Source organism: Wyeomyia smithii, chromosome 3, assembly GCF_029784165.1.
Source record: "Wyeomyia smithii strain HCP4-BCI-WySm-NY-G18 chromosome 3, ASM2978416v1, whole genome shotgun sequence".
In the NCBI taxonomy this organism is placed as follows: domain Eukaryota; kingdom Metazoa; phylum Arthropoda; class Insecta; order Diptera; family Culicidae; genus Wyeomyia; species Wyeomyia smithii.
Window position 1 is genome coordinate 220,513,419 of NC_073696.1, and position 15,054 is coordinate 220,528,472.

At 40.2% G+C, this 15,054-nt stretch overlaps 1 protein-coding gene across 2 annotated transcripts in view; it reads left to right on the top strand.

Annotated features, from left to right (window-relative positions):
* Positions 1-15,054, top strand: part of LOC129727560 (adenylyl cyclase 78C) — a 151,654-nt gene that overhangs the window by 103,225 nt on the left and 33,375 nt on the right. The window lies entirely within an intron of this gene.

The following is a 15,054-nucleotide window of genomic DNA, read 5'->3' on the forward strand; positions in this document are numbered from 1 at the left end:
CGGCGAACGTAACTCGAAACGAGCCTGACGGAGTGTATACTGTTTTGCCACCGATGATCGATGCTGACCGCAGTTGCTTGCAGTCGAGCACCTTTACATCGGGACATGTGTTGTTCTTAAAGCACCCTTTGGCATTTTACAATATACACTCGACGGACAGACTCGAATCGGTTATGACACCGTCGATCTCCACGTCTCGTGCGGGTATGTAAACGCGATACTCGCGTGTGAAGAGCTCAGAGCAAGCTATATCGTTGGCCTCTTTCAGGTACTGACCACGACACGGAGCTTGTTAGGCCGGACCTTGGAAATTTCGGTCACGCCCTTGTACTCCTTCGTCAGGTCTTTAGAAATCTGCAAGATGTTCAACTGTTTCGATTTCGGTCCCGCCTTTGGCCGAAAATAGACAGTATAGCTGCCCTGGGCTCCGTCTGGGTAAAGCCTGGGGCGAGGGGGACTGAAGAATGAACAGGGGAGGGGGTAACAGAAGGGTCAGGGTCAGAGGGGTTCGGGAATGGTGGCGCGGGAGGCGAGGGATCTACATCCATCCCGCTAAGTCTAGCGCACTAGCGCCGACAAGAGCACGTACCTTTTTACTTCTCCCTTCCAGTAAGGTTGGTTGTCCGATCGTTCGAAGTTGCAGCCGTTACAGCACCAATACAGCAGCACCAAACAGCCACCAGCAGCGAGCCAGGTGTGAGATCACTCCACACAGCGATACAACTCAACTGTCAACTGATGGTTTCTTCTTTTTCCTCTTTTGTGTCTCGTCCACTGCTGTAGCACAATTCAGCCAGCAGCCAAATCGGCTTACGCACCAGCTGGCAGTCACGATGCGAAACAGTTGCACAAAGGCGCGACCTTGAACCCGGATTTATTTCACTCGACCAGGCAAACAATGCCAACACTTGTTCACACGTCTTTTGTTTTATATTCTATCGGAGCGATCACCAAACACGTCCGATACTGATGCGTGTTCGGCATAGAATGACCCCAAAAATAATTGTTGTACTTTAATTTTAAAGTATTCAAAAAAGTTACGTTATATCGAGGTAAAAGTTACGTTATTTCGAGTTACGTTATATCGAGCTTGCCTTATAATGAGGTATGACTGTATGTCAAAGTCCAAAAAAAACTTAGTCAATTTGTTTTTTTTTCTTTATTTTTCTTTATTTTATCTTATTATGTATTTTGTTTCTTTTTAAAAAAAAATCAAACAGTATTGCGTTGCACATAGAATTGAAAAACTAAAATGCGAAAGCATAGTAAAAATTAAGTTTGTCTGTTATAAACAAAGAAAGAATGAAATATAGAATGAATGTATTCTAGAAAACATATTTACACTAGAAGCATTTAAAATGGATATAACAGTGAAAAAAAAATGAAATGAAATTTAAATAAATAAAAGAATATGGAATATGGAAAAACTAAATATAAAAAATAGAAGAACTTCAAAAGCCCAAAAAAAAGAACGAAGAACACTAGAACAAATTCAACATTAAAAAAAGAAACCTGACAGCGAATGCGAGCAACATCAGAGAACTAAATAAAAAGCTGACGGAACTTAAAAACACATAAACTTTAACAAAAAACTGTTAAGAATAAAAAAAGAAAAGAAAATAGAAATAAAGACTAGGGAACCTCAAATAAACTGTAAATTAAAATATGAATTATGTGAAAAAAACACATAAAAAAATAATAAAATACTGAACCGCTCATGCAAAAAAATAGAATATTTTTTTATGGAAAAAAGTATTTGATAAGCATTAGATTAATGATAATCGGTTGATAGAATATTTGAAGAAGATAATTTCGCAGCATTGATCCCCTAATTATTTGATTTTGAAACTGATAGGTTTTTGTACATGTCGAAAATCACAACACTAATTATTTTCTAAAAATTTTTAATATTATTGGTGGTATTTTGGTATTTATAGATTTCCTAAAAACCGTAATAACCGTAAGCAAGTTTACTCAAACTAGTAGGTTAACTAATTTTGAATAAGTGGGTTCAGAAACTGCGTGATGTAAAAAGAAGGATTCAGTGTGCGTCATTTTTTGTAATCGTTTTTACCAGGTGTCCTTTAAAGAGTTATTCAGAAGCATCAAAGCACAATTATTGAAAAATTATTTTCGACAAAAGTTTTTATGCAATTTGGCTGTAGAAGTGAAAAGTATCAGAATTAGCAATAAAGTAGGTAGATTAAAATAACCAGATTTGCTCAATCGACTGTAAAAATAAATGAATAATAAACATCGTGTGAATCATGAATATAAATTTATCCTTATATTGTGCAAAAAAGAAATTTCAGTGAATGAAAACCGACCAGCATAACGTTGGAAGACCTTCGACAACAGTGCTGAAGTAGATATTCTATCAAATTACTTATTGCTAGCGAGATCCTAGAGCTTATTAGCATAATCAGGATCGATGGCCTTTACATTCGCATTTTTCGAGCATTCCATGCATGATTTACATAATGTTTTTTTTGTGCAGGAATATGATTCGATTCAATGTTGAATATGCTTTAATAAATTTTCTTCTTCAAGCAAAGCATCGGTTTAATAAAGCAATAAATTCTCAAATTAATTTCTATCATAAATTTGAGAATTTACATATAGCATTTAAGCTAGCATATTTCAATATGTTACATGATAGCGGAATTCCACATTTTGGGGTGATTGATTCAAGAGCAAAATGCGAAGCATTTTTAATAACCTGCTACAGTAAAGTATGACTACTAGAAAGTAATATCTTCAATGACAGGAAGAATATGTTGAAGTACTAATTTTACCGGGAAATGGTGACAAAGTAGGAAAAAAGTTTACGAAAAGCTATCATTGCTTATGAATTTCGTTGCTTGGTAATGATACCCTCTGACAGAGATTTCTTCACCTAATAGGATGCGACACATGCTAACAACAGTAGAGTTGAGAGAATAGGAATTTACTTCTCTGCAGATATCCATCCCATCCGTCAAGCCGTTTATCTCACAACTACGTGATGACTGTTCCTCCCACTGCTTAGAGGGAATATAAGTGTCATGCGATCATCATCATTATCCTCGCCGCTCTGCTAACTACAAGGAGTAACTTCCGCAACATTTACCACAGCCCGCAAATTTCCCAAGAGATCGTTGAAAACGTTCTACCGAGAGCGATAAAACGGCAAACCGTATCATCACGTATGGAGTAGGCCGCCACTTGCAACCTGAGTGTGTGTTACCACCCTTCACCGATAAAATGACCTTCAACCACGAATGACTAAATTCTCAGCTTTGTTAATTGTTCTTTAGTGTAATTCATTAACTCTTTCATGACCATCTATCACAATAATCCAGTGGCCACCCTACTGCTTCAAGTGCTATAATTTATATAGATAGTTATTTGCACTGTAGTCCAGATGCTTCAGAAATAGCGCATCATCATCAAAAACAGGACCCCCAATAAGCTGATAGTTCCTGTATGGTACAATACATGTAGGCGAACGTAGGGGAGGATTGTACAAAACGCACCAGTTAAGCATTTGCGCGAATTACCGCGCTTCAAATCATTCCAAAGCGACATTGTACGAGTAGGAAGATTGTAGGATCTATTTATTGCATGTTCATGACGAAGTTTACTTTAAAATACTCGATTTCATTGTTTTTTTTTTGGTAAAAATTACCACTGCCGCCAAACAAGCCCGTGACCAAAACGCACCACAACAAAGGTCAGTATGCTCCAAAGCAGTAGGCTAATATGCCACTAGCAGATATCAGCACGCGAAGCGAGAAGTCTCGAAAGTAAAATCATAAATAATGGAACATGCTCTCAGTTGTCAAGCAATCTCCTGCAAGCTCTTCATAGTGCATTCTGCCCCAATTTTAATTTTGTTTGTTTTTAGGTAAAAGTTGATGAAAGTTAGTGAAATAATTTGAAATACTCATAGCATTATAAACTCCAAAAGTGTAAAGGCTAGGGGAACCATAGTTTTTTGTATTATTTACTAGTCAGTTAATCATAAAAGCTTAAAGAAAATTCATGAATAGTTACATGTTGAACAGAGCCACAGCCAATTGCACAGTTTTTCGAGTATTTTAGTCATTATGGCACACTTTTTCATTAAAAACTGTAGAGAAGCTGGGTTTTTATGAGAAAAGCGATGAATTTCGTCATAAAAAGCCACATGTGTAAGTATTTTGGGGAATTAATAGCGTGGGCCATCTTACCCAACTGGTGCGTCTTGTACGGTTCTCCCCTACTGTTATCCTCAGCTGAGCATCGTTTAGACGAAAAGCAGAAGCAACTTTTCACGCATGGATGGTCAGCAGACGATTTAGTGAACATGGCGTGCACAGATAATACGGGTTTTCCAGACACAGTTTTTTTGCACTCACTGACTGAAACATGATTAATAATGGAGTGGATTGTATATGTTGTGCTTTCGAATTTTCGCGCCTGTTGCAATAAACAATACATCATCTAAACGGCCTCGGAATATCCTGGTTTAATGTGTAATTGCACCATAAATTAGGAATTATCACAACTTTCACACACACGCACGAGGCGTAACGTGGGCTGCTGAAACCTTTCTCGACCGAACTATAAATCAACGCAATATTATTTATCCGATTTTGACGGTTTTGCACAAAGCAAGATAGCAAATTTTTATTGAGAATTACAACAGATATTTATTATATGTTATTTAAAAAAAAGTCGAAAAGCATGGTTGAATAATCGAAGATCGTAAAGAAACCGTAAGAAAATTGATTTTTGTAACTTCGAAGGAGGCGCATGGTTACGTAAAAAATAATCAATGGAGATTTTACGGTGACTTGCTCCGATTACAGTCTTCACATCGTAAAGTTTTGTTTTTACTAAAATTTTCTAAATTTTAATGATTGTACTAATAAGTATTTCTTTTTTTCAAGAAAACAGCTGCAGCTATGTGAATCACAATATTAAAATATTCTCACCGCACAATCAACTGTTTCTAAAAACGGGTGTAAAACGATCATTTTCCCCTTTTCTGTAACGCTACCTTCTGGTGGAGATATATACTGCCAAGCGGCCGGTGCTCTGCGGTCTCGATTGTTTATTGGGCCGCTGATGCCATCGTCACAGATTGGTTTAATTATACGGTAATAAAAATTTTGCTTCCTGATCAAAGGTTACATAAGCGAATGGGGTTTTGGGGGTTCATAAATTATCATTAGATTTAATATTCCGCTTTGAAATATGGAATAATTTATTCTTTGCAGGATATTTTTTTTCGATTTTTTGTCAAATTGTTATGGTTTAGTTTTTTTTTTGTTAATACTAGCTGAAGAAAACTAAATTGTATTAAGGGCTCTGTTATTACGTCGCCAACACTCTCATAAAAACATGCAAGTGGTGTTCAAATGACTACAACCTGTAGCACGTGGCTCGGTACTAAACGAATCCAGACAAGCCCCCATCTTGGCCTCGAAGGCCACGACGCAGTTGTAAGCCCCGTGATTACCCTTGGAGGATTGGAATCACTCACACGAAACCACTTTGTTCGGCCTCTTCGCGCCATCGTCTGCTGGCAAGAAATGTCGTAAATTATCTGTCTAGCAATTTCCCGCTGCGGTTCCCCTTGAGGCAGTGTTGACATGTTGACCGGCTGTGTTTACCCATTATTGAACTACAATTTTCTGGTCGTTGATTGGAATTTATTATTTAATGAAACTTTCTGTGCACGTTTGTGCACTGACAAAAGAATCAACGAAATGAAGTTTTACCGCAGTGCTTGAATGATAGTTAATATTGCAGCTGACAGAAGAAAAGAAAATTGATTGTCTCTAGCAATATTTGCCATGTCTGTTTTAAATCACAGTGGGCAAAGTGGGCCCATTAAGTCTTACTGGCGCAAATAAAAATCACTATTCGTTGAAACAGACCATATTTAGTAAAACTTTTAAAACAAAAAGACCCAAACCTCGAGCACCACTCACCACAATTTTCTATACAAACTGGGAAAGATAGTTTGAGCTCTAGGACAAAACCTGTGTTTACCAGTGGTATCAATTCAGAATATAATTATTTTGTCACACCTTTGTTTGAATATCAATATTTCATAGAGCAGCAACTTCAAAAATATAAGGATTGGAAACGTTATTCACCGTTGTGGCAATGATAACTTAAATCTCCTGCATCTTGTGGGTGAAGCATTCGCACAGACAACTGAAAGAAGAAACATTTCGTAATTGACGTTGAGCCATCATTTTATCAATATGGATTTCAATCAATATTTTATTAGGGTCAGCGTCTGGTTGCACAAGCAAAATGGAACTATGGAAACATTTCGCTTAAAATTTGATTAACTTTCGATTACACGAATATCAAATATCAATCATTGATAATAAATTACGATAATAAGAAAAGAAAAACATTTTGTTCTCATCTTAGAATTGCTTTAGAGCTTCAAGAAGAGCCGTTTTTTCGAGTTTATCCAACAACGACAATATGCTATTATTTCTGAAATGATATCCCTGCCTTTTCCGCTACGCGGCATAATTACTTCCGTCTAGAGCTGACGTAAGCTCGTAAACTCTCATCCATTTTGCTTTGATCTTGCCGAAAGTCCAAACCAGCGGTCTGGAACAAAATTGCCAACTGTTTCATTCCGTGAAGCGCCACCCGCTCTCAGCCTCAGTGGTTATCAAGTTTCTGCTAGGTATCTGTTTTAGGCAGCCTGGGCAGTGGCCAAGACTGTTCTCCGCTTTTGTGAATGTTACGAAACCGCTTCTGAATAGCCACCAAACTGCACCAGGAGCTAGTAAAGTGCGGCTTCGTTGTTGCAAGGCTGAATTGCTAATGCCTGTGTTTGTTATTTATTGGAGCTACGCGGTGTTGCGATTTACTGTTTGAAATTATAATCACGATCCGTAGTCTGGTGTTTTTCGCATTGTAATTCGGAAACACGTCTGCCTAGCAAAAGTAGCAGCAATAAGTTACATCGGTCTTACGGTTACATCGGTCTTACGTGTTAAATTTTTGATTTCCAGTAAAGGTTATTATCCTGGAAACATAGATGGCAATTTCCTTTTTTGGTATTCCTCCTGGTTGGAATGACCTTAGTCCAAGCCAATCGACAGTTTGGAGGTTTGTCGATGCGAGTTTTCGTAGACAATGGGAAATGATGTGATATTATTCGATCTGGGGATTCCAACATTTCCCCAAGCAAAGACTGGGTTACACATCTTTCAGAAAAACAAGTAAGTGTGTCAAAGATCAGCCTCTATGTTCACACTAAACAACACACTGTTTGACAATAATATTGTTGTCAAGTGTCATTTGACGCTGTAACTTAGCGAAAGTCTGAAGAAAGGGGTCTATCTTTCAGTTGTGCCTCTCTAGATTCGGTATCCCGAGCGTTCAACGTTATTTTCCGTGTGATTATTTATTGTATCGATGGGATAGAGACATTGCCGTACGCAAGGAAAAAGCGGAAGAAAAAAGAGCGTTTATTTATTTATTTATTTCGTGCTAAAGGCTATTGAATTAATTTTTTTAATGTTGAGTTGTAATAGACTTTTGTTGCACCAAGTGTAGAATACATTAATTTCATTCTGGAATATTTCGAAGTCTTCTGCATTGGTTATTTCTATAAAGAGCTTCATGTCGTTAGCATATACAAGCACATGTATTGACTTAGAAGGAAGGAAATGTCATTTACGTATAATATAAAAAGAAGAGGGCCCAGGTGAGAACCTTGAGGAACCCCAGAAGTTACTTCTATTGGGTTTGAAAAGGAATTTTGAAGCGGACTATTTGTGTTCGTTTTGATAAGTATGACTGCAGCCATTCCAAAAATTTTGTTTCAGTTCCGTATTTTTCGAGCTTGAAGAGCAATAAAGGTATGTCGATTCTGTCAAATGCCTTGCTAAAGTCCGTATAAAGAGCTTCTACGTGGTTGCCGTTGTCCATTACAGTCAAAGCGAAAGTTATGAATTCCAAAAGATTTGTGGTAGTTGATCGGCCTAAAAGCCGTGCTGTTGAGTTGTAATTTGGTGTTTTTTGGTGATGAGAGAGTTGGGAGAAAACTGAACTGGGGTCAATTAAATTATTGAATTATTATTATAGTGCAATTCCCCGGGAAATATTAGGTTTGCACTTAGGTTTTCGGTGCTTTTAAAAAAAATATTTATTTTGAAAAAAAAAAATTATTCATAAATCATTCAAGGTATTGCCCACATTCAGCTACAAGTTTGGCCCATCTTTCTACGAAAAAAATGTTCTTTTTCTGGTGGTTGCGGTAGGACTTCCAATTTGAGCGTTTCTATGTAAGTTTTAATGACTTCGGCAGTATGAGGTAAAGCGTTGTCATAGAGTAGAATCACTTTTTAGTGCCTCTACTCGTGTTGAGGCCAATTTCCGTGCAGTGCTCGGCTTAATTCGCATCAATTGATGTCGACCCCGTTTCCCAGTGTTGGTTTTATTCGGTTCCAACAGCTCATAATAAATAACACTGACTTGGTCTCATCAAATACACAACATAACACTGGTCGACAAAATGATAAAAGTGTCGTCAGCATTAAAATTACAGTCTGTAAAGCGAAACGTTATTTCACTTTCCAGCAACATTTCTGAAAAAAAAATTTTAACTCGCGATGCACTTCAGCCGCCGTGTTTTTAAAACGAAAAGAGAAAAATAGCACTTCCCGTGAACGATGATTCTTTGGTGAAAAACCATACATTTTATCACAATAAAATCACTTTTTTTTTTGTAAGATTTGGATCACTGTGACCATTATTTCGATCTTTTGTGGTATATAAAACCACTAACGTGCCAAAGTAGTTTGTTTGTCATAGGTCTCAGCTAGGTTCATCACGTTTTAACCGTTATGTGCTTGGCAGGGTACCCGGGTACTTTTCAAACTTTATTGCTTCAACCCTTTCGGTGAAAAGTAACGTAAACCAAAACCCAAATCAAAGTAATTTTTATTTAAATACACTTGTTTGCTTTGATTTTTCTTTTTCGTAGCAGTTACGATGTTGACACTAGCGTTTCGAGTGATAAAACAACGTATTTAATGTTCAAAGATGGTTTTGTTTTAGTATTCTTTCACCTACACAATTATGTGGATGTTGGTCCGGTCGAAAAAGGTTAAATACAATTCAACCAGCTAAAAGTCGTTGAATGCTTCAGGTTTGCCCAGATTCTCGATGGAACATAGCTGGGGGACGCTGGTCGGGTTCACCGACTTGGGTACTTACTTTACTTTACTTTTAAGACGACAGACATCGTTCCAGTGCCGAATCCAAAATACGTCGCCATGTCCCAAGGTCTTAGGCTGCTATCCTCCAATCGCCCCTAACACCTATTTCGCGTGCATCCTCGTCGACAGCACACATCCAACGAATGCGGGGTCTACGCCGAAGTCGACGACCTCTATCGGGATTCCTGCTAAATATAGCCTTCGCTTGACGCTCATCCGGCATTCTCGCTACATGCCTAGCCCACTGAAGCCTGCCGTGTTTTATCAGCTTGATTATATCCGCCGATGTGTATGCCTGGTACAATTCATGGTTCATGCGTCTGCGCCAAACACCATTTTCAAGTTTACCGTCAAGGATTGAGTGCAAAATCTTACGCTCAAAAACACCAAGAGCTCGCCGATCAGCCTCTTTCAGCGTCCATGATTCATGACCGTAGAACGACACCGGAAGAATCAGTGCTAGTTTAGTACGGAGTTGCAGACTGCGGGACCTTAGCTGGTTACGTAATCCGTAAAAGGCCCTGTTTGCGGCTGCTATCCGCCTCTTTATCTCACGGCTAACCTCGTTGTCACATGTCACTAATGTTCCCAGGTAAGTAAATTCGTCGACTACTTCAAATGTTTCCCCATGTAGCACCACCGCAGCACCAACCTCCGACGGACTACCGCCCACTCTGCCAGCCACCAAGTATTTCGTTTTGGCAGAGTTTATGACAAGCTCTAATCTCGCAGCTTCCCTCCTGAGAGGTCCTAAGGCCTCTTCCACTGCTCTACGATTAATACCAATAATGTCGATATCATCCGCAAAATCTAGAAGCATGTGCGACTTCGTAATGATGGTGCCGCTTCTCTGCACACCAGCCCTCCGTATAGCATCTTTCAATGCGATGTTCAACAATAAGTTCGACAGCCCGTCACCCTGCTTCAAACCATCTAACGTCACAAAAGAGTCCGATATCTCACCGGCTATCCTGATGCTTGATGTAGAACCTTCAAGGGTGGCACGTATCAGCCTAATCAGCTTTGTTGGGAAGCCATGTTCGAGCATAATCTGCCATAACTCATTTCTCTTAACTGAATCGTACGCTGCCCTGAAGTCTGTGAACAAATAAGCGTCTGCAAGTTGAATTCTCGAAATTTATCGAGGGTTTGTCGCAAGGTAAACATTTGGTCCGTCGTGGAGCGTCCTCTTTGAAAACCTCATTGGTACTCGCCAACAAAGGTCTCCTGCAACGGCCTCAGTCTGTGTAACAAGATGCGGGAGAGAATTTTGTACACGGTATTGAGAAGAGTTATGCCCCGATAATTGCTACAGTCCAGGTGATGACCATTTTTGTAGATCGGGCGTATGAGACCCTCAAACCAGTCCGAGGGCAATTCTTCATCAGACCACACTCTCAGCATGATCCGATGGATGGCACGATACAGCTGTTCGCTCCCGACTTTGAAGAGTTCGGCGGGAATGCCGTCCTTCCCGGCTGCTTTGCAGTTTCTCAGCTCTTTCACTGCACCTCGACCATGGATGGTGGATCCACAGCTTGACCATCATTCTCAATAGTCATCCTGCTCCTTTCGACTCCACTGTTTCCCTCACCGTTCAACAGCACACTGAAATGTTCCTTCCAACGCCTGGCCACCTCTGTTTTATCGATTATCAGGTTCCCCTGATTATGATCGAACTGTGGATGTGTCTCCACTGTTCATTCAGGTTCCTTTCAACTCTTTCCTCAATCCGTTCATCAACCTTCTGCGAGTACTCTGCAGCCACTCCTACAGTTGATAGCCGCTGGATGTTCTACTGCATCCTCCTTGTTGCCTTGGATTTCAACACGTTGGACAGCCGGGCGCGGGTTTTGGCTACTACGAGATAGTGATCCGAGTCAACGTTCGGTCCTCTGAACGACCTCACGTCTGTAACGTCTGAAAAGTGCCGTCCATCAATCAGAACTTGGTCAATTTGAGAGCAAAGCTCCTTATTCGGGTGCATCCAGGTGTGCTCACCGACTTGGGTATCACATCGATATTCAGTCGGTCCATATCCTCCAACGATCGCTCCGAGTAGTGAACCGACGCTAGATCCGGCCATAACTGCGCGTCTTCGCGCCCTTATGGCATTTCTTGATGAACGACGCAACTTCTGGTAGGCACTTCATACTATAAATTTCTGCGTTCACGGCCAGTCCGGAGCGCAAAGAGAGTGGCTTTGACATCCCCTTCCCCTTGATTGTCAGCCACAGCAGCATCTTCTTGGGGAACTTGGTGTGTGGAATTAACTTCACCTCGAAGCTCACTTCTTTTGTGGGGAAAGTAAAATACGAAGTGCCCTGCCAGTCATTGCCATCCAGCTTGAGATAGGTCTTGTCGTTCATCACGTCATGATTTGCCTGGAAAATCGACTTGAGCTTCTTATTCAGCCGCTGCGTCATTGCTTACAGCTCAGAGACCAGTAGACGGGACTGTCGCTTCCTGACATGCACATTTATGTTCGCCAGGTACTTTTTCACCGTTTGGTCGGTGGCACTGACCTCCCGACCAAGTGCACACAGCGATGTAGCCACTATTCCCTCGGTCTTTCCCTTCATCATCCTTTGGAGCATCTTGACGCTCAGAGTCGCCGGCCGTTCGGAACCGGGCTCCTTCTCGATGCTCTGATTGTTGTCCAACAGTGCCAAGATGTTGTACATGCTGGAACGGGCGTATCCGGTGGAGTACCGTTCTTTGAACGCGCACACTTCTGAACGGAGTAGCTTCACTGTTTTCGCCATCACGGTTAGAGTTCAACCGATAGAGCTGTCATATTTAGCCTGCTGAACCATGGGTTACTATGATTGATGGAGCATGGTTAGACGTTAGTGAACCTGTATGTTAGAGAATCGCCGAGGCACTCAGTGTTAAGGCAACTGTCACACCAAAACGATTACCGATAATGCGAAATTATACAGCTCGCCCGTTTTGATGTTGAGAGTTGCCTTAACGGTAAGTGCCTTGGCGATTCTCTAACATACAGGTTCACTAGTAATAGTAGTCAGCCTATACACCAAAGAGGCGCCGAGACACTCACTGTTAAGGCAACTGTCAACATCTAAACGTATGAGCTGTATAACTTTGCATTGCCGTTATTGTGTAGCCTGACTAATGAGTAGTTTCGGCAATGCGTGTGAAGGCAAACCCATTAAAAATCAGTAATTTTTGATCATATTTTTAATGCAAACATGGGGGTGTATGCGTTTGTACTGAAATTTGCACTGAAAGAAATACTCTTGCATAATGATCATTAAATCAAAAAACATTCCATCGTGTTTTTCATTACCGCTCAGTGCTGAATAATAGTCTCGTGCTAATAGTGACATTACAATGGAGAAATATGGGGAAAGGAAGTTTTGAAGTTGTAAAAAATTGACAATGCTTTGCAAAAACTTTATAGACTGAAAAAAAACACTAAATTGCGAATTAAACAAAAAAAGTTGTAAATTAATGTGCTATTTCTGTAATCAAGTGTTCTCTGGCAAAAATGGATCTCTAACATTGCCTTGTTCCAACTTGGAAAATGGTAGAAGGTCATAGTTTTTGAGCTGTCTGATTTACGTGTGTGCAGCAGTTTTGTAAACCGTACAGCCAAAAGATACCTGAAGATCGGAAGTAGCGAAAACGGTATGGAGGGGGAGGTCTAGCTACTCTGGTGACACCTGTTATGTTGAAGATCGTCATCAAGAAGCGCCTTGAGCGAAGTCCTCAACGTAGTGCCGCTGAATCACTGGTGAATCTTAACGTCGGATCCTACAAGATAAACCTAAACCATACCTTACAAGATCCAGAATGTTGAAGACCTTTCAGTGAGGCAAAAATAAGAACAGGTAAAAAGAGTGGACCGCTGGAACGCATTTATCGACGATAAACTCTTTACCGTACAATAGTTCTTAGATAAGTAGAACGACAGATTTTAGTCGCTAAAAAGTGAACGAGCCTATGTCGACGTGCTGACGGCCACCAGAAGACAGAAACCAGCATCGGATATGATTTGGGTCGAAATCACCCGTAATGGTGATGGTGAGTGTGAAGTAGATTTTGGGATCTAGTTCTACAGAACGTCATCAAACTGTGGGCACGTCATCATTTCATTACCATGGATTGGGTTATTTTATAGGACCCGGATTGCATATTCCAGAAATTGCACAAAAATTATAATACAAAAATTTAGATCGATAGCACTTAAATTTATTTTAGATACAATAAGCCGCTGGTCCGAATGATACGGAATTCGTTTCTCTTACCTGTTCGAATTACTTCTCAGAGTGAAGCTGCCATTGTTGATGGTTTGCTGTCAGCTGGACTGATGCAAATTTGCGATTTGCCGAACGCAAACAGCACCTCTTGGATCTTGTATTCACCACCGATACCGAGTCTTGTCAAATTGTTGTGACTGATCCGGTAATAGCGAACGAGATTCACCACTACGCAATGCAATTGACAATAAACACTGCTGCGCTACGCGAACTGGAAGTTGGGATGTCCAAAAAGCACCTGAACCTTGAATTATTGGACACGGCGTCCGTTAAAGCAGCATTAACGGACGTTACGTGGAGTATTATTTTCATCTCTCAAGACGGTTTTTAACGTGAAAAAGATTGTTATCAACAGTATGCGGCATCGATGTTAGAATTTCTAAACTCTTTCGATGTCTTGAATTGTGGACTTGAATGTTCAGCGATCATTAGGAACTGCCTAGACTTCAACGTCTTGTCGTTTTACTTTGTTATCTTCACTATTTTCGCAAGGTTTGCCCCCTTGACTAAGCAACGCTCGAATGGGGAAAATCCGTACCCGGAATGGTTTTCGCCGATAGTAATTCAAGTTCTTAAAGACAAACGGAGAGCTCTGAAAAGAATGCATCGAAACCGAACCATAGAAAATGTCGCAGCCTACAAAGAACTTCTTCGGATCTTCAAAATGTTGCACAGAGAAGCCTATCAATCAAGTTTACATCGATGGAATACAGGATGGAGTGAAGGAGAACCCTAAATCGTTCTGGAAATTTGTAAATAGCAGGCGTAGAGCCAACGGAATACCGGAAGTGATGAGGTATGGAAATCGATTTTCACACAACGGACAGGAAACGGACACTGCAGTGTACTAATACAGCGCAGAATAAGAGCCTTTGGAAAAGGAACTTTGGAGCTTTTAGAGGTTTGGTCAGCGAATCATAATGAGGTAATACATTTCATACGAAATTCAGTGCTTAATGTGGAGAAAGGGTGCGATATGACAACGACGATCACTTCCATCAATAGTGATATGTCTGCCACGAGTACCTAGACTAAAGAAGAGGTATACCACAAAAGATCAAAATAAAGGTCGCAGTGGTCCAAATCTTACAAAAAAAATAAAAAGGTCGCTTTTTACGTGGTTTTTTCCTGCGGATTCCAGAATTCACGCGGTTTTCTTCACGCGAACTCGTATCTCCCGCGTAAAAAGCGACTCTAGTGTATATTCAAAGTTGAGAAGATTGTTTAGGATATTAGTTTTATTGTCATTTATAGAAATTGTATGCCTCCTTTCAACCGTTAATAAAGGAAACTGGCAATTACGATAAGCAGCGTAAAAATAATAATTTGTCTATTCAGCCAGTTGAGTGTCGTAATGAAACCATTTGTATGCATTAATCAGCTTATTCAGAAGTTCTAAAAATTTTTTTGGGTTCACCACCCCTACAGACGAAAATTCTGCTCACGTTTATCAGTAAAGAAACATCTTTCCCACTCTATATTTAAACCAAAACAACTGATTCGTCTCAACTCATCTCCATTGGTTACAACCACTCGAGTATGAA